Here is a 19702-nt window from a genome sequence, read left to right as displayed (position 1 = left end):
TAAAAAGTAAATCTCCATCCCCTTCCCTTACAGAAATAATCCGTTGTCCTTATATCTCTGCCAGGGACAAGGCTGGAAACTTAGTTTTTGAAAATGATGCTGAGAATTCAAAGATAGATGACTCTATGAATATACAGGGATGATTTTTATTGACTGTATTTCTTGTCTAATTGTTGATTTATTGGGGTGCTGTGTGATTTCCGGCCATGAAAGCCTTCGACAATATGTATGTTGATTTATTGTTGGAAGTCACCCTCAGCCCATATGGGGAAGGGTGGCCAAGAAATCAAATAGTAAATAAAAACAAATACATATACAGATTAGTTCTAAACTCCCAAGTTTTGGTATAATTAGGCCCGGGGGGGGGGGGATCTTAAGGACATTTGGAAAGCCCATCATGCTGTCTACAAATGACTGTGGGGCAGCAAAATCATAAAGCCAAGGTATTTTCCATTTTGGGAGGCAGGACAGCTCAGTTTGTTAGGCTGAGTTCAACCATCACTAGGCATAACGGTTGATAGGGTTACATAGGTGAAATCTAGACTTACTATCAGATAATTTAGAACTGTGCTGTGCCACTGAAAGATCAGAGGCATTGTTATGGAGTGACCAGCTTCCACATACTCATCCTATAAAAGTTATGACTGAGATCATAGCTTCCCCACTTTTATATTAACCGTAACTGAACTTCAAAGGTGGCTTGGGAAAAGCTGAGAAGTGGTTGCATGCATACAAGTTTATGTCCCAATTAGTGATGCATGAACTTTTAAAAGTTTTGGGTTTCACTTTGCTATGTTTTCTGTCATATTTTTTTGCCCATAGTCTAGTCTGAAGGACCTGTTAATACCCAGATTCCACACCAAACTCCTTGGAGAGAGAGTTACATACAAATGGAACATTCCGGTAAACATATAACTGAAAGGTCATTTTTACAAGTTTCCACCCTACAGTCATTTGTAGAGAGATGCTAGAGGTCACAGCAAAGAGAGTTTGCTGCATGTCTCTTTACTCGCAACAGCAGTGGTTCACCATCAGAACAACAGGTTATTACATTGCAGAAAGACTAGGAAAACATATCTCAAGCAGTCTGGAAACCAAGGCTGTGTTCTTCATCATCTACTCTGTTTGGGCCCCAAATAGTCAAAGAATTCTGATATAAAATAGGAGATATTATATAAATAGATCTCCCACAAATACTGAAAAAACTAAATTTCAGTCAGTGTCCTACGTCAAAGATTCCTTGACAATTTAAAACGAGATTCTTTTTTTCTAAAGGTAGGTTGAATGCATAGACTCTGACATTTCTCAACACCATTTTTAGAAGTAAGCAATGAGTACAGTGGAACCTCGGTTTTCATGAGTGATCGGTTTGGAAACACCCGATGAAAACCTAAACCGACGAAAACCAAGGTACACCATTTGTGCAGGCGCAACACAAACGATGCAGCTTAGTAATGCAAAAGAGGCGACCAACAAAAACTGAGGCAATCCAATGGCTGGCGACAATCAACATGAGTAAAGTGGAACCTCAGTTTTCATGGGTGATTGGTTTGGAAACACCCGATGAAAACCAAAACCGAAGAAAAAGAGGTAGTCGTAAACTGAGGTTCCACTGTATATGTGTATCTATACCCACAAGTCTATTGGTTTTAAAAATAGCCTGTCTTCCCCCTGGTATGGAATCTTGAGAAAGGGAATTTGGTGATGGTGGAGCATATTGAGAACAAAACCCTCTTAGGATAAATTATTACAGGCTAAAACAACACACAGATTTTCAGCAATATTGTAATATAGTGGAATCTTACTTCGGATTTCGTAGGTTCAGATATTGTCGATTGTCGCAAGCCGTTGTATTGCCTCGGTTTTCATCGGTCGCCTTGGATTTCGTCAGTGTGCCGTTGAAATCCAAGGTGACTTTTGCATAACTAAGCTGCGTCGTTTGCATTGCACCTGCGCGAACGACGTAACTTTGCTGCGTCGTTTGAGTTGCACCTGCACAAATAGCGTACCTCGGTTTTTGTCGGTTTAGGTTTTCATTGGGTGTTTCTGAATGAATCACCAATGAAAACCAAGGTTCCATTGTAGCACCAAAGCAACTGCTTGGGGTATACAATAAGGAGGGCACCAATGCAGTGTTGCTCAGAGCCAAACTAGAAGACACCACATCCTTAAGTCCATCACTGGGATGTGGCACTATTTTAGATCCTTTTTTAAAAAAAATCACTGCAGGAGACTGATCCTGCAGGGACCATGGCATTGAGGGATGAGGGTCTCCTATTTTGACTCTACAATGTTTTTAGGAGCTGACGTGGCTTAAGAGCCAAGGAATCTACTAGTTCGGCCCTCAGCTTACTCCTAGGTGTGGGAAAAAGCAACAGGTGTAGCCTACAAACAGCATCACCTGCTGGATCCATGCCATTGCTGATCAACTCTGAGCCAAGCCCCTGTGGTGCTGCTCAGACCGATGGGAGCAGGCAACAGGTGGCATACCTGCTTAGGGCAACAAAATATCTTGAACTTGCACTGGGTATCCTTACAAACAGGAGTATATAAGTATGCATGTGCAAGCATGTTCCTACATGGGTTTCACCTCTCTCTCCCTGTTTCTGATGCTCACACTATGCTAGTGAAGTAAATAATTGCAATCATCCTCCAGAATATGAAATGAGCTTCTTCTTTAGTCCACATTATTCCTCACACCTACTTAACAGCGTTCATTGTCATAACAGTAATCAAGATGAATTCAATTGCCCTGAATGTGGATGTATTAGGGACTCAAAAAGAGTTTAGTCATTATTGATATAAATGCATACCATCACGAGTCCCATATGGCTGAGGAGATGAATACAGGCTTCCTGGCTTACTTTCAGTCTAATTGTTTGTGACTTAATGGTGGTGACAGCAATGTTTATTACTAATTATGGCAACTGTGTTTATGAAGCCAATTAAAGTCCTCAGGTCTCCCCTTTAAGCTTCTAGCTGTTCGGAAATGCCAGGAAATCCATCTTTCAAAGTGATTGCATCTTCTGGGGCCCCAAATAGGAAACAAACCCATCTGATCAAAGGAGACTGCTGTGCTGACAGTGGTGGTCCTAACAGCTATAGGGCTCAGTAATGTCTCATTGACAAAGTAACAAGCTTCAATGCTGATATGTTTACACACATACACACATATGCGTGCGCACACACACACACAAAGTTTAACTAGCTGTATAGTCCAAAGCCTACTTTTTGCTATCTCTTCTAAATCAATGATGCTTCACTATGCGTGATTCTGTTCAATAGTATTATGACTAACACTAAAATGCAGGCTTTTTTGTGAGGTAAAAGATACAGTTACTAAAGTTGTGTATCACTCTGTTCCGCCTATTTCATGCTCACCTCAAACTACTGTTGAATTACACACACAAAAAAGCACTTCGCAAATGAGAAAACTAACCTGACGGTAATCTTAAAAGGGGTGCTGGAGTTCAAAATCCTATCTGTGCTCCAATGTACTTCCCCCCCCCCCCCAGCCTTAGCCTTTCAAAGGCCTTATAGCTGTATCAAGGGTCACAGGCTAGAAAAGGAACAATAATGATCCACTAAGAAAGAAACCCTACAGGAGATAAATCAAAGTCACACATGTTCATAAAGAGATACTTGTATGACAGCTCAAAGGGAGACTTTTCCCATAACCTATGCTTGGAGTGCCTATCCTTTTTTTAAATTCAGGATCACCAGAAATGCATGTGACTAGAGTGACTTAGTCAATCAGTGTCTGTTGATGATGAGAAGAGCGTGTTATTGTGAAGTAATTTCAAACATAGATCTTTTGTTTGTGGCTTTGCCTCCCTCCCCACTTTGAAAATATTGGTTCCTCTGTTCATTTTCTTTCTCTCAGTTTCAGGGCCTTAGTATGTCTTTCTTCTGCCCCAAGCCCTCATCTACTCCTTTCTAATTGTTAGGCAAGGCAGACAAGGTGCCCCGCAGGGAACAGATGGCATTCTGGAATCTACCAGCAAGAGTCACTCCTGGAAATAGATTTTCACCTTCAGGCTTCATGTAGAGGTAATAACTGCATCCTACCAATAGTAATTCAAACATACATAGAATAGTAACAATTACAACTTTTGCTAAAATACTAATCAGAAAAGCAACTGGACAATAAAGCAGGGAATAGCCCCCTCCCGCAAATAATTCATAACTTAAATTCACAATTGATAAGGCAGCTGGGAAACACCAGCAAGAAGAAGACACATGTAGAAACTGCTGTCACCAGCATTTACTGTCTACTCTGTCACTTGCTGACTGCTATGTGTACACTACAGCAGTGGCGTAGGAGGTTAAGAGCTCGTGTATCTAATCTGGAGGAACCGGGTTTGATTCCCCGCTCTGCCGCCTGAGCTGTGGAGGCTTATCTGGGGAATTCAGATTAGCCTGTGCACTCCCACACACGCCAGCTGGGTGACCTTGGGCTAGTCACAGCTTTTCAGAAATCTCTCAGCCCCACCTACCTCACAGGGTGTTTGTTGTGAGGGGGGAAGGGCAAGGAGATTGTAAGCCCCTTTGAGTCTCCTGCAGGAGAGAAAGGGGAGATATAATTCCAAACTACTACTCTTCTTCTTCTTCTTCTTCTTCTTCTTCTTCTTCTTCTTCTTCTTCTTCTTCTTCTTCTTCTTCTTCTTCTTCTTCTTCTTCTTCTTCTTCTTCTTCTTCTTCTTCTTCTTCTTCTTCTTCTTCTTCTTCTTCTTCTTCTTCTTCTTCTTCTTCATCATCATCATCATCCTGGCCATGAAGGCATGACCTTTGCGAGGCTGTGCCTGTGCCATGGTGGTCTGACCACAGCCTCTTCAAGGAAGGGTGAACATGGTGTTGAGGTTCTGCAGGGGGTTAGTTAAAATGGACACCCCATGGAGACTCATAGAACTTCCCTTGCAACCCCTCAGCCCTCCCCCTCCCTCAATGCAACCTCTTTCACATTCAGAGGTGCAGGTAGGCTAGATAGGAGAAGAGGAGGAGAAGGTGTTTAGATTTATATCCCCCCCTTTCTCTCCTGTAAGGAGACTCAAAAGGGCTTACAATCTCCGTTCCCTCCCCACTCCACAACAAACACCCTGAGAGGTGGGTGGGGCTGAGAGAGCTCCGAAGACCTGTGACTATCCAAGGTCACCCAGCTGGTATTTACTGGAGTACACAAGCTAATCTGGTTCACTAGATAAGCCTCCACAGCTCAAGTGGCAGAGCAGGGAATCAAACCTGGTTCTCCAGATTAGAGTGCACCTGCTCTTAACCACTACAGCATGCTGGCTTTCTTCACACTATGCTGGCTCTCAATGCAACCCATAGAGGCTTCCCAGCAGCTTGGGGAGGCTCTCAAAGTACAAGAGTCTCCCTGCCACTGAGAGGTCTTTATGGGCTGCAATGGACCAATCTGTGGCTCACTAGCATAACACCTGCAAAGGCTGGGAGAAAGCCAATTAAGGTCAGCTCCTCACCTGGCCACTCCCCCAGCACCATGGGGTGGAGGGGCAGAGGCCACCATATGCTGGTGGGATCACCTCTCCACTAGGGGAAGTGTCCCAGGGAGAGCAGATGTGCCAGCGCAGTGGTGCACTGCTCCTTAGAGCAGATCCCCCCGCCCCGGATGTGGCTGTAAGTACTGCTTCCCTTTCAACTCCACCATTTATATGAATACATATTTAGAGCATGGCCTAACTAATTGCTGGGTGTAGTTTTTTTCCCTTGAGACAACTAACAGCCATCAGGGATGAACAATTTATCACCTGTGAAGCTCTTAACAGCCTTGGACCCATAGATGTGCAGGACCACCTCTCCTGTCTGTGGGCCACTCCCCACTCACCATAAGCCGCGGGGTCACCTCTTCAAAAGACACGAGGAGGATGGACGTTCCCCACATCACCAGCACCCCATCAAAGCAGTTTCCCTTACCGTGCCGCTCTCCCACCTCCTTGTCACGCGGCAAATTAGGTCCTCTGAAAAGAGCAACATTTTCAAAAACCCCGCTGGTGCCACAGGGGGGTGGGGAACCTCGGCTGTTTACGCACGGCTGATTCGCTCTGACGCGCAGCTTCCAGCCAATCAGGAAACAGGAACCGCCTATTTTGTTTAGGGAGGGGTGTCCCCCGCTCAGTAAGTGCTCGGAAATTGAGACGTGTGCACAACAAGACGTGCTAACATTGCTCTCTTTTTTTGCTCTTTTTTGCTCGAGCTCCACCGTTTTGCAGGCTTGGCAAAGCGCCGCTGAGCACAGGGTTGTCGGCGGTGTAAACCGAAACCCATTTTTACTTCGCCTTTTTCTGCCCAAAGGCAATTCGGTACAGGTGGCTGACATCAGTACATGTGCAGATACCCCAAAACAATGCGCTCAGCTTATCCAAACGGTCTTTTCGGGTCAGCCACCCAAATGGGAGCCCCGCCTTCGCTTGGCTGCAACCTTCATCGTAAATTAGGATGCATCAGCTGCGTGCCAGCCAATCAGAACGCTCGATTGCCTCTTTGACTCTTGATGTGGAACCCCGCGCTATTTCCTGAATGGAAAATGAGTGGGGAACAAATTTCTCCGTTGTCAAAAGCCACGGAGGCTTTTCTACGAGGGGTCGCTGCGGGGTTGCACTCAGACGAGATAAGTGGGGAGTGGCCCTGTGACAACTTCATTCATCTGTCCAAAGCCTTCTCAAGGTGCCACCCTGCAAATATATGAGACTGGCATCTGCTTGTTCTCATGCATTCTCAGTGGTGGTGCCCACCTTGTGAAATAGTCTTCCATAGAGGAAGCCTTCCACACTTCTGTCACTCTACAGAATGAGCAAAACACAAATGTCCAGGAGGGATTTTAAAATAAAGGACGTAGCCAGATGGAACTGTTCAGGAGGACACCTTTACAATGGGATAAGATTGTATTCTACTGCAATTGCTATTTTATTACATTATCTTCTACTGTAGTGATTTCACTATCTGCATTGTTTACAGTATCTTTTACCTGAAGCAGTTTGTTGTTTGCATTTTCTGATTCTGTAATCCAAGTCCAATTGCACTGTTCAATGAGGGTTTTATGCCATCTGATTGCACTGATTGATATTCAGTAAGTTGTCTTGAGTCTCCGTGAGAAAAGTAGGCTATAAATAAAATAATAAAATAGATAAACAACTTGATCCGAAAGTTGCAAGCTGTGAAATAAGAACCTCCATTCCTTCTTCACAAGACAATATACTAGGCCTGTACAGCAGATTCTCCAATTTTAAGTTTCAGGTGAATAACAATGAGTTGAAATCTTGTCTGAAATGCAATTTTATTGTGTTATCCTTTTGAAAAAAAAATCCATGTCTTTTGTTGCCCTTAGTATTTTGGTGGGGTTTTTTTTCATTTTGGTTACTGTTCCTTTTTCTTTTCTTGTACTATTAACACAGTTGTAATAGCTAATCAGGGATCCAATATTGAATGAGAAAGTGTTATAAAGCTACATAATGGCTGGTTAGCTTATGACATTACTGAGGGCTAATAAAATTTATTGAAAGTGAAGGCAGTTCTTCTGGGATGAGTCACATGGGTGCTCCCAGTCAATCAGGGATCACATACTGAACAGGATTACATTATTATTGTTATGCAGCATTATTATTGTTATGTAGTAGTAGTAGTAGTAGTAGTAGTAGTAGTAGTAGTAGTAGTAGTAGTAGTAGTAGTAGTAGTAGTAGTATAAACCACAACCACAGTGTTGGCCTTCATACACATCAGGCTGTTCCCAAAATCCTAGAATGTATTATGTATCAGCATAATTTTGTCATTTTTCAAAATTAATGACACGAAATGCCCATTGGAAGGATTAACAGCAATGTCAATTTAGAAAAAAAATATAAACTAGCAAAAGAAATGTATATCTGCATGAACCCTGCATGGACCCTCAGATGTTAGCAAGCATACATTATATGTCAGATTACTCTTCTTCTGTAAAGATGATATTGTGAGAAATTAAAGATAATAGCCACTACATATGAATTTTTAAAACATGGATGTATTTGTTATTGTGTCACATAAATTAAAGGTGTTTTTGATTTTAGTATCTTGGAAGTAAAGATTACTAAATTGCATGAGACCTTCGTGACTGGAGTTGTTAAGAATTCCCCCCCCCCCCAACAATGACAAAATTCTCAGGGATTGCCAAATTTCACAGACCTCAAACATGATGATCCTCATTTTATATGCAAATCAAAAGAAGACTTTAGAATCTTGGGGTGAAAAGTGGGGTGTAAGTAGAAAGCTATGTAGCAATTACAATGAAATTGTGGGTGTCATTTATATTTCAAAAGGATTCTCCTATAAACAGGAACCATCCAATCAGTCATCAAAGGAAACAGAAAGCATTCAATAAATCATTAAAATAAACAGGAAATATTCAATCAATCATCAAAATAACACAGACCTCTTTTTCTGCTATGTGTGGTCAGGGGGAGGAGAACTGAGAGAAAGGAGAGAGCTTGCGATTTGAGAAACTGAAATAGATCAAACATATAGTTTATATCTAATTTATGTGTAATAAATGAGGTAGTCTTTCTCTTCTCTAACATTTGGCAAGAATATTCCTTCTGTGAGGAGTACAATTCCTGAGAATTCTATTCAAGACTACTGCGAAACAAAGACATTATGGCCAAAAATGATTTTGAATTTGATTGCCTATAAAACCAGGGTGCTTTCTCCTATCTCTTTGAAACTTTTGCAGGCATAGTCCTATGAATAAGGGGTGAAATGCTTAAAATTGCCTCTAAATTTAGTGCAAAAGAAAATAAGTCTGAAATGTGTCTTCTATTGAAAGCAATGTAGAGAAAGCACTATCGAACAAAATGCTATTGCCCAAAATTGCATGATTTTCCAATGAACACATAGATTTCATGCCAGAAAGGAGACGACCCCCCCCCCCCCCCCCGCCGGGGCTCTAAAAGGTTTGGGTATACTTGATTGTCTCTTCAGCTCCCCATCCAACAGTTAAAATGAGTCTGATGCTGTTGTGCCTAAAGTTGTCTCCTCTACATCTACTAGCTGCCATTTTTATTTTGGGCAAGGTTTTTCATCCATATGGTTTCCTTTTCAACTATGCTTACATGCATAAATCACTCATACTTGCAGAAATTTTGCTAATAGTTAATGGATTCACAACGTCATGGTTGGGAAAAGAGCACTAGACTTTGTCTGAATTTTTGACAGAAATTATATTGGAACAAATGGATAGAAAAGATTTGTTTTCAGAAAGGATTTGTTATCAGAAGGAATTGTGTCTGGACTTTTGACTGGGGAGGACAACATGCTAGAATGCATATTCACTTTGAACTCTAAGGACTAGCTTTGCCATGTCCCACATTATAGCAGAACCAGCTACCTCTGGTGACTTCCACCCTCCACCTCCATCTAGCAGATTGGTGGGAGGAGAGGTAATAAAGCAAAAGTCAACATCAAGTTGTCCCCTTTTTACTAACTCTGTAATTTATAATGCCAATAAAGGCTTTGGATTTGGAAAAAAACAACAAGTAGGCGGTCAAATTACCATGCCTGAGAGTGCTTTGGGTGCTTCACACAAAATGGGTGCTTCTTAGAGGCTTTGGGACTCCATTTTGTGTGTCAAAGCATGGGTGGGAAGGTGGTTGGCAATTTCTGCTTTTCCAGTAGCCTAAACAAACATTAACCTGGCTAAACAGAGAGGTCACAGATCTCCATTTATTCAACCTGAAGTGAGAAAATCAGCGCTCTGAACCTACCTTTACTTATTCTAATTCACAGTTATTTGAGCACCAATCTGCATCCATCACAGCCATTTTTGTTCTGATCTGCATCTATCAAAGTCATTAATCTATTATTTGGGAAATAGTTCAATACATTCTCTTGCATCCTGATGTCCCATCATACCTCCCTTGCCTTTTGTTTATGCCCTGGAAAAACAATCAACTTTTTGTCTCTGGCTTACCTGCCAGCTTACCACATATCATCTCAGAACTCATTTTGGGATATAAATATTAGTCCTTTAGCCATTCACAGTATGTGTGTGGGTTGGATCTATGTGCATATACCCCTTGTGTGTGGGTTTCTTCCTTTTGCTCCTGGAAACACTTGCCATTTCCCTCTTCATTGCTACCTTTGTTGGACATTTCCTTTGCCAGACTGGTAACTATCACCCATCTCTAAACCCTATCCACATTCCATCCCATTCTCTCTCAGTGAACTCTTGTGTGCTTGATTAAATACATATAATTTTGGTTTTTAATTATTTTATGAATAAAACATTTCCTTCTATCGTGATTTTGTTCATGTCTAGTGATATGATGTCCAGCAAGAGTACTTGCTACGTATGTTAATTATTGCCAACAATTATCTATATTTTGTGATGCAAAGGGTTATTTTTTTTAAATAAACCATGGAGCTCTAGAGGTTTCTTATCCCTTAAATCATTAGAAATAGTCCGCAGCTCGCCAAATGCAGGGACTGTTGTTCCTTTATCAGGTCCCCTGCCAGCATCATGCATGATGCTGGCATGGGATGATGGGTACTGTAGTCCATAACATATGGAGGGCCGCGAGTTTGACACCTATGCCTTAAATAATTACAAGCTACCCAAAGGAAGCTGTGAAACCCAATACTTTGAAAGAAAGATCATAGGTGGATTCCACACAACATAAATATAATGTCTTTAGGACATTATAAAAAGATCCATTTTGACATTTTCTGTTCCCACAGCGTGGCAGAACACAAGCGTTTGTCAGTCAAAATGGATATTTTTTCCCTGCCTGCTGCACAGAACTCTTGTCAATTACACAGTGGCACCCGCCATTTTCTCTGTTAAGATTCCCCACAGAGGGTTCCTCTGCTTGCAGCTCATCCACACACAATTTCACTGTAAAACGTAGATTTTGTTTAGCCTAGCGATCTTGTGCATGTGACATTTTTCCTTATAACACTTATAAGGAACTTATAACAACTGGAGTACTTATAACAACTGGAGAGGTGAGCTGATACCACGAAGTTGTGTACGATTAACCTCACTTGCTCAGTCAAAATCATACAATCAATATTGGTTAAACAGACAAAAAAAAAGAAAGTACAATGAGATGATAATATTTGATTAGACTTGTATACAACTATTTACATATTTATAAGATAAGCAATTGCTTACTTGATGTATATTTTACATTTTATCTGTAATAGTATGTAATCCCCATTTCTCACAATTCCTTAAGACTGAGGCTCATTCCGCACATGCAAAATAATGCACTTTCAGACTACTTTCAGTGCTCTTTGAGGCTGTGCGGAATAGCAAAATCCACTTGCAAACAGTTGTGAAAGTGGTTTGAAAAAGCATTATTTTGTGTGTGCGGAAGGGGCCTGAGGCAGCAGCAGAACACTACTACATATCAAAAAGCTGAAGAAGGGGCTTGGCTTCCTGAGAAATGGGATTGAATATACTGGTTGTCTTGTTCTGACTACTTAATACTATATGGAAAGTGACTAAAGGAGCTAGTTTGATGATTTGCACCCTTTGGGAGTCTAGCTCATCTCACTGTATTTCCTTTTCTTGTCTGTTTAACCAATATTGATTGTCTGATTTTGACTGAGCAAACTAGATGAATTGTACACACCCTTTGCGGTATCAACTCACCTCTCCAGTTGTTATAAGTACTCTGTGCTTGTAAGGCTGTGTTTCAATTTATACTGTTTTCCTGAACAGCCACAACCTATTATTTTTGTGTCAATATAACTGCACTGCATTCATTTCCAGTGAGTTGAGAATTATTTCTGTTGTTATTTCTTTGTTTCATTTGATGGATTATGAGGCCAAAGCCCCTTTCCTCTAGGAAATAAAACAGCTTCTTTTCTTGACTTTCCCTTTTGTTAACTACCTGCTGGTGAAAAAAACCAAAGATGCATTTTAATTACAAAAAAATCAGATTCTTGGGAGAAGACAAATTTCATTTTTAAATGATGATGCTGATGCTTTATCAAAAAATTGAATTGTGTGTATTATTTGAAAAAGCCTTCCTTAGGAGGAGAGGCTGCAGCGTTTGGGACTCTTTAGTTTGGAGAGGAGACGTATGAGGGGGGATATGATTGAAGTCTATAAAATTATGCATGGGGTAGAAAATGTTGACAGAGAGAAATTTTTCTCTCTTTCTCACAATACTAGAACCAGGGGGCATCTATTGAAAATGCTGGGGGGAAGAATTAGGACTAATAAAAGGAAACACTTCTTCATGCAACGTGTGATTGGTGTTTGGAATATGCTGCCACAGGAGGTGGTGATGGCCACTAACCTGGATAGCTTTAAAAAGGGCTTGGACAGATCTATGGAGGAGAAGTCGATCTATGGCTACCAATCTTGATCCTCCTTGATCTGAGATTGCAAATGCCTTAGCAGACCAGGTGCTCAGGAGCAGGAGCAGCAGCAGGCCATTGCTTTCACATCCTACATGTGAGCTCCCAAAGGCACCTGGTGGGCCACTGCGAGTAGCAGAGTGCTGGACTAGATGGACTCTGGTCTGATCCAGCAGGCTAGTTCTTATGTTCTTAAGCCTTTTCCTCCTCCTGCCCACTTCCAGGCTGAGATGCTTTTATTGTAGCCCCTTGGCTGACTTCCTCAATCTGCAAGTCAAAGGAAGCAGGCAATATTAAATGCATCCAATTTGCATTTAACATTCAAGCTTCTGGAATAAAAGTTCACAAGCAGGAAATCCTCGAGCTTAGCCATCTTTTTGATTAGATCCCACACCCCTGAAATCCAGACAAATTATTCCAGATAGATTTGCTGTGCCAGTGCGTGCCAAACCTCAAAATGATAGAGCAAATTGCCTGGGCTTTAAGATAAATGAAACGTTCAGGTTGTTTAATGGTAGAACATGGTTTAATGTATGAGTCTGAACTTGTGGAACAGCTCCTGTTGCTCCTGAAACTTGCTGCAAGGAAGTAAGACTGTTGACATTTCAGATTTGAGAAAAAGGAAGAATTTTCGTGAATACAATAATTTCCTTTTAAAGATTGGTGAAGAAATTGAACTTTTTGGTTTGACTAAGGGCATTATATAGTTACTTTTATCATCTGATGTTATTTTGAACTTTCTAATGAAATGGTCCATTACAAACATGGAGAAAAGCTACAATGGGATGATGGCTGTAATAAGGAGGCAGGTTGGCAAGGCTGAGTGTAAAGGTTGGTGGGATCCAACCCTGGGGATGATGAGAAGATCATGGTAAATATGTTCAGCAGGTGAACATACCCAGCAGGAAAGAAACTAAACTGAAATGTTCAAGTATCCTGACTAAAAATGACAGTGAGGAATGGGTTGAGTTTTTCCGTTCCATTAAGAGGTTAATGTATGACAAAACCGAAAATGGATAATATTCGCAGGACTTTGGAGCGGCATTTCCAGGCTTTCTGAAACAAGATGACTCTGGGAACTTATAAAACCATTCATGGTTATTGCAAAGGATAACTGAAATTGGTGTGCTGTTCATGGCTCAAATTTGATACCCGCATAATTCTCTGTCTCAATCCAGCATGAAATGTTTATTTAGTATATGTATACAATTCAATATGCTGTAAGATTCTTTCTTCCTGATGTCATCCATACTACCTGCTTTCTTGTTGGCTTGGACTGGTATGATAAATGAAGTTGGTTCACTGATTTTTTTTAAAAGCAGATTGTTTGTATTTTATACAAGTGCACATGAAAATGGGTAGAAGTTATAAAAATTAAATAACATTTCCTAATAATGATATATGTTCCTGTCAGCATTTATTGTTCTTAGCTTTTGAAAAATATTACTGAAATATGGTACATGACAGTAACATTTGAAAACTGACTAAAATGAGCACATTTAATAGTGATATAAAAATAAAGAGATGAAAGCTGAATAGAAGACACGGGTTATTCACATAATACATGCAATTTCTATTGGGAAAAAAAGATTTGTCCCTAAACATATTGTTAGCACAATTAGAAATTTTAAGACTTTTGGTGAACAATCCTAAGCAGGTTGACTCAGAAGTAAATTTCATGTTGTTCAATGGGCCTTCTCCCAGGGAAGTGACTTTAACACTGCAGCCTTGGATCTTTAAATGGTGTGTATAAGATTTTAAAAGATAAAGGTAGTCCCTTGTGCAAGCCCCTCCCTCCCCTCCCTTGCATGCCACCCCTCACTCCCTTCCCTCACTCCCCTTCCCTTGCATGCCACCCCTCCCTTCCCTCCCTCCGCTATGGTGGGCGGGCCATATCCAGATGCCAGGCCCTCTCCCCCTCCCTCCCCTCCCTTGCATGCCACCCCTCACTCCCTCCCCTCATTCCCCTTCCCTTGCATGCCAGCCCTCCCCTCTCTTGCATGCCAGCCCTCCCTCCCCTTCCCTTGCATGCCAGCCCTCCCTCCCTTCCCTCTCCCTCCGCTAGGGTGGGTGGGCCATGTCAAGATGCTGGGTCCCCACACCTCCCTCCCCTCCCTTGCATGCCACCACTCCCTCCCCTCCCTCCCTCCCCTCCAATTACTATCCAGAGTCAAATGCTATCTAAATACTATCCAGGGTCAGGACTGAGAGTCATTACTGACTGATGGGGTGATGTCACATCACAATGTTAACTTGACAGACTATGTTTACAGGGTCGTTTGCCATTGCCTTCCTCAGTTGTCTACACTTAATCTCCAGCAAGCTGGGTATTCATTTCACTTACTTCAGAAGGACTGAATTGAATTCAGGTCATGAAGAGAACTCAAATTGCAGTACTATAGCTTACCACTCTGCACTACGGGACTGATATGGATACAAATCCTGCTTCAGTGCACTACTGCTAAAACTCTGCTATGTATTTCTTGCTTTTGCATTTAGAAACAATTTTTTAAAAGACAGGATTCAGCCAAATACCTTTAAATCCAATGATCTGCACATAATATAACCTACAACAACACTCTAAACTTAGAATAGGATACTGATCACTTTCACGAAAGAAAAAAATGTGGTAGTAGAAAGGAAGTTTGGCAAGATGAAGTCCACAACTAGCCCTTTGTTAAAATGCACGACATAACTTTTTGTCAACAGATTCTGTTGAGGCTGATAAAAGGGCATGCAGCGCAGTGTTGTTCTGTGAAGGTAAATGAAGTGAGAAGTGATAGATTATGCCATTCTGATGACACATTAAAAATAACATCCTTTATCTGGGTTACGAATGGCAAAAATATGGCCTATGCAACAGGAAGGGTTGGAGGGAAAGAAAGGAAATACAGTAGAGGTACAGTATGCATCATGGCCTATGTTTACAACAGTAGACAGTGTACTATAGAAATGACTTGTCAGATAAGAAATATTATGAAACTGGATTTGACAATAGCTGTATAGTTTCAATGTTTGTTTTATTCATTCCATTTTTTTCCTTTGACTATATTATATATGCTAGGAGCAGTGACTAAAAGGCAAGGTGTTTTTTTTAAGCCTAGTAAGCTTCTGTAGTATTGGTCACCTTACTAGATATTTATTTATTTATTTATTTTTAGAACTATGATTTTGCAATAAAGCTGGATTTTAAAAACCACCATAATTTTCCTTGTTCCTTTGAATCACCACACAACAGATTATAGATGGAAAAACAGGGGGATGAATCACATGCCCAGAATAGGAAGACTTTGGATGTTTAAGCACTAGTGCTCTCCTTCATATTGGGTGTTCATTCCCTTCAGAATGTATTCTCTGATACTCATCAGTGATTTCCCGGTGGGTTCTAAAACCTCTGAAAGCGTGACTTTTCCTCTCCCTTCGCAGGGAGTGAGAAGGGAATCAACATATGTTTTGCTTTCTTCAGGTTTTTTCACTCCTCCTGGCTTTCCCCACCCACACAGCAGCAGTTCTGCCCGCACTTCCAAGAAAAGGATCAAAAGGACTTTTTTAAATAAAAAAAGTCATACTTCAGTAGTAAATGCATGAAAGTGACCTAAACTTACAGAGTCTAACAAATTAATACTAGACAAAAGTTGGCACACCAAAAAAAAAAGGAGGCAGACAACCTCTCCAGCTGGAAGGTAGACAGAGGCTCATTCCGCACATGCAGAATAATGCACTTTCAACTGCTTTCAGTGCTCTATGAAGCTGTGCGGAATAGCAAAATCCACTTGCAAACAGTTGTGAAAGTGGTTTGAAAACGCATTATTTTGCGTGTGCGGAAGGGGCCAGAGAGAAGATGGAAGTGGGTGGAGGCAGTGGCATATATGCCTAGGGACAGGGGGTACCCTCTGTCCCTGGGTGCCACAAATCTGGTCATGTGGGGGGCGCAAAATTGCCCCCATGTGATCAGGAAGGTGGACCCCTGCTCCAAGCCCTGCCCCCATGCTTATAAAAGCAAAGTTGCCAAGGGTGGAGCCTTTCAGTTCCTTCTGCCCTCCCCAGAGGGGAGGGCAGAACAGACTGCTAGCTAGGAGCTGGGAGGGGGGTGAGGCCTGGGTGTGGGATTTGGGGGATGTGGCCCTACCCCCCTGAGCCCCGCTCCCTGGTGTAGTGGGGGCACCCGGAAAACACCTGTCTCCGGGTGCCATTTTTCCACCGTATGCCTCTGGGTGGAGGGCAAAATGGAGGATCTGCTTGACTGGGGACATCCATATTTTGGTTGGAAAGAATTTCACTGACATACTTACCATGCACACAATTATGCTTCTAGAGCTAATGATCTAGATATTGAAGGTTCTCTATATTGAACCACCCAAAAATAGTTTATTCTCCAATGGCTTCAAAAGTTTGCTACCTCCATTGTTAAATTAGCAACTTCACTTTCCTTCTTGAAAAATTAAAGCAATAATTGCCACATTTCCCTGTGTAGTGTAAAGAAAAAAAACCCTAAACCGCATGCATAGATTATTTCTAATACCTTGCACATAAGGAAATCCTTTCATAATAGAACAAAGCCCAAACTAAACAAGACAAGAATTGTTTTGAAGGATGGCTCATTTCCTCCTGCAGCTTTTTTGCTGTTGATTATTTAAGCACTCATTTCACTTTATAAATGGAAACTGAATCATGGTTTGCCAGGATGGAAAGTTATTGAAAATCAGAGTGCATCCGAGTTACTGACAGGGCCATTTCCTCCCTGGACAGGAAGCCTATATTCAAATGGTCCTTTCGGGAGCTCAGAGTGATAAAAAGCCTGTTTCACTCCTCCAGTGGAAAAGTATCTGCAGGGTGTTTTCAAATTGCACTTGGAAAGAAAGGGTTTCAGGATGTCACTCTCCAAACATGGGTACTGAAGCAGGAAAAAGGAAAGGTGTAGATACATTTTCTGCTTGTCTAGACAGCATGAATCTTGCTTTAAATGCTAGCACAATCTGGATCCTGCAGATCCATTGTGAGTAGTATATTTTATGCTATAAGCCACTATGGCTGCAAATTTATTTGCATTTGTTTGTTTTAACTGAATAGCTCTAAGGGAGCCTGATAAGGAGGAACCTCATGTCCAGGCATTCAGGCGGGCTCACCAACACCCCCAAATCTGGGAATTCATTTAGTGTACAATTCCTCTGATGTACAGTTCTTTTTAGCGTACAATTCCTATTGCCAATTAAACACAAAAGTGGGGGGATTTAACTTATCCTCCCAATCTTTGGCACTCCAAACCCTCATCAGATGTCCAAGGCACTTTGAAATATGCCTTAAAAGTAGATATGCTGTCAGAATGGAGGTGAGAGTGGGCAAAACACTCTCCTTCATAGCAGGTCCTTTTTAGTTACAAAAATATATATTTTAAAATAATTGAGACCAGTTCTTTGATATCAAAATTAAAGTTAGCCATTTCCCCAAATCATTCCAATGACAATTTCCATTGGTTTCAATGGGAAATTCCTGCCTTTTAAATTGGAATGAAATACCAAGGGATTGTACTTTTTCTAAATTTCAGGTACATGGGATCAAAGTCTCTGTCATCCATAGGCAATAAAAAGTATCACTTGCAGGGAAAGCACAGGTGTGCATGGCCTGGTACATTAGATTCCTTCCCCACCCTTTGCAGTATTCTCAAGTATGGGATCCATTTTTCCCCTCAAATGGAATGCATATGTAAGGGGTGAAGTCGTTACGGGCGACGCAAGGAATAGGCGAGACGCAGCGATATCATCCGGTGGAGAGAACCCAGTGGCAATATAGCATGATCCGTGGATCTGGCTACTCTGCCGAGCTGGCGGTCCCTGGCACCTTTTATTAGGGTTTTTGGGAAGGTGAGAGAGCGGGAGAATGTTGCACAATACATGAATCATAGGGGCTGCGTACGTGTGGGAGGAAACGTTCCTGTCTGGGCCTAATCCATACCTGGGGGTATGCACCTTTTGTCCCTTTGTCCAGGACATCTTGTGACCCGTGAGTCACGGGGGTCTTGTGACCGGTGAGTGTGCTTGCCCAGAGGGCAACAGATGGTGCAGGCATTCCTGTGGTCTGTCTGAAGCTCTGCCGGGTTCGCTGGCTCACCCCTACAAAAGGTAGCTAAATCTTACCTCCTCCTTACCTCTGCATCTTTCATAGCACTCTGCTTCAATCAGCATTTTACCCCAACAGGGCTGATTTCCCATATTTGAGTCGTTCTCAGAGAAAACATGCTTCATATAATGGATTAAAGTTAATTTTCATCACCAGCTTACTCCAATTTTATTTAAAAACAGACTACTCTTCTTTGCCTGCTAACAAGCAGGTTCATTCCTGTTAGATCTTCTTAATGACTGAAGTACTTTTAAACACTGGCGTTCCTGCCTAGGGACATGGGGTACCCCTTGTCCCCGGGCGCATCGATTGAGGTCACGTGGGGGGCGCCAAAACATCCTCCTACACAAGGAGGGATTGAGCAAGCCCTAGAAAGCAGGCACTGAAGTAGCGGACTGCTCCCAGTGCCTGTTGTAGCCCCGCCCACTCTGTACAGTGGCCTGGAGTGTCCAGGGGGCGGGGGAGAAGTCCCACTGGGCTCCCAGGAGCAGGACTGGGGAGCTCCGCCTCCCCTCCCTCTAACTCAGCATGCCTTATTCGCCTTAAATTTAGTGTGGCATTTCTCGGAAGCCTTCTTCCCAGGCAGCCGGGCGCCGGCAGGCACAGGAAAAGGCAAGCTGAGCAGGGAGCCCAGAAGCAGCAGCAGAACTGAAGATGATGCTGACGTTTGCTTGGTAAACCTTCAGATGCGGGGTGACTTGTGAGAGATTTACATGCTTAAAAGTTAATTCCCCTTGCACTGGCTTGGAGCTGTTTCTCAGGCTAGCAGCCTACCTCACAGGGTTGGTGTGAGGACACAATTAGGAAAGTGGTGGGGAGAGAGCCATGCCTGTTTTGCTGGTGGTGGGAGGTGTTTTGTGAGCTGGTGCAAAAAATCATTGTTTGGTCATTGTGGGGTGGTCGTCCATACCGGGGGTGGGGGTGGGGGGGGCACCAAACTCAGATTTTGTCCCCGGGCTCCAGTTTGCCTAGATTCGCCCCTGCTTTTAAATACAAGAAAGCCATCAGAGAGGCCAAGCTCATGCCTCCTTTGGCTTGCCCTGCCTTCCAGAATGTGCACACAAAACCTTTGCTTTGTCCTAGCAGGTAAGGGGCACAGCTGCAGGAAATGGAATACTTTGTACAAACAAGGCCTCTGCTGATGTACAGCTGGAAAGTCCTCCGAAATCTAATGATGCAATGATTTGCAGAAAATGAAAAAAAAAAAGGTTTTCTCAGAAATGCCAGTCAGGAT

The sequence above is a fragment of the Sphaerodactylus townsendi genome, linkage group LG01, assembly GCF_021028975.2.
Source record: "Sphaerodactylus townsendi isolate TG3544 linkage group LG01, MPM_Stown_v2.3, whole genome shotgun sequence".
Taxonomy (NCBI): domain Eukaryota; kingdom Metazoa; phylum Chordata; class Lepidosauria; order Squamata; family Sphaerodactylidae; genus Sphaerodactylus; species Sphaerodactylus townsendi.
Note: the sequence above shows the minus strand (reverse complement) of the source record.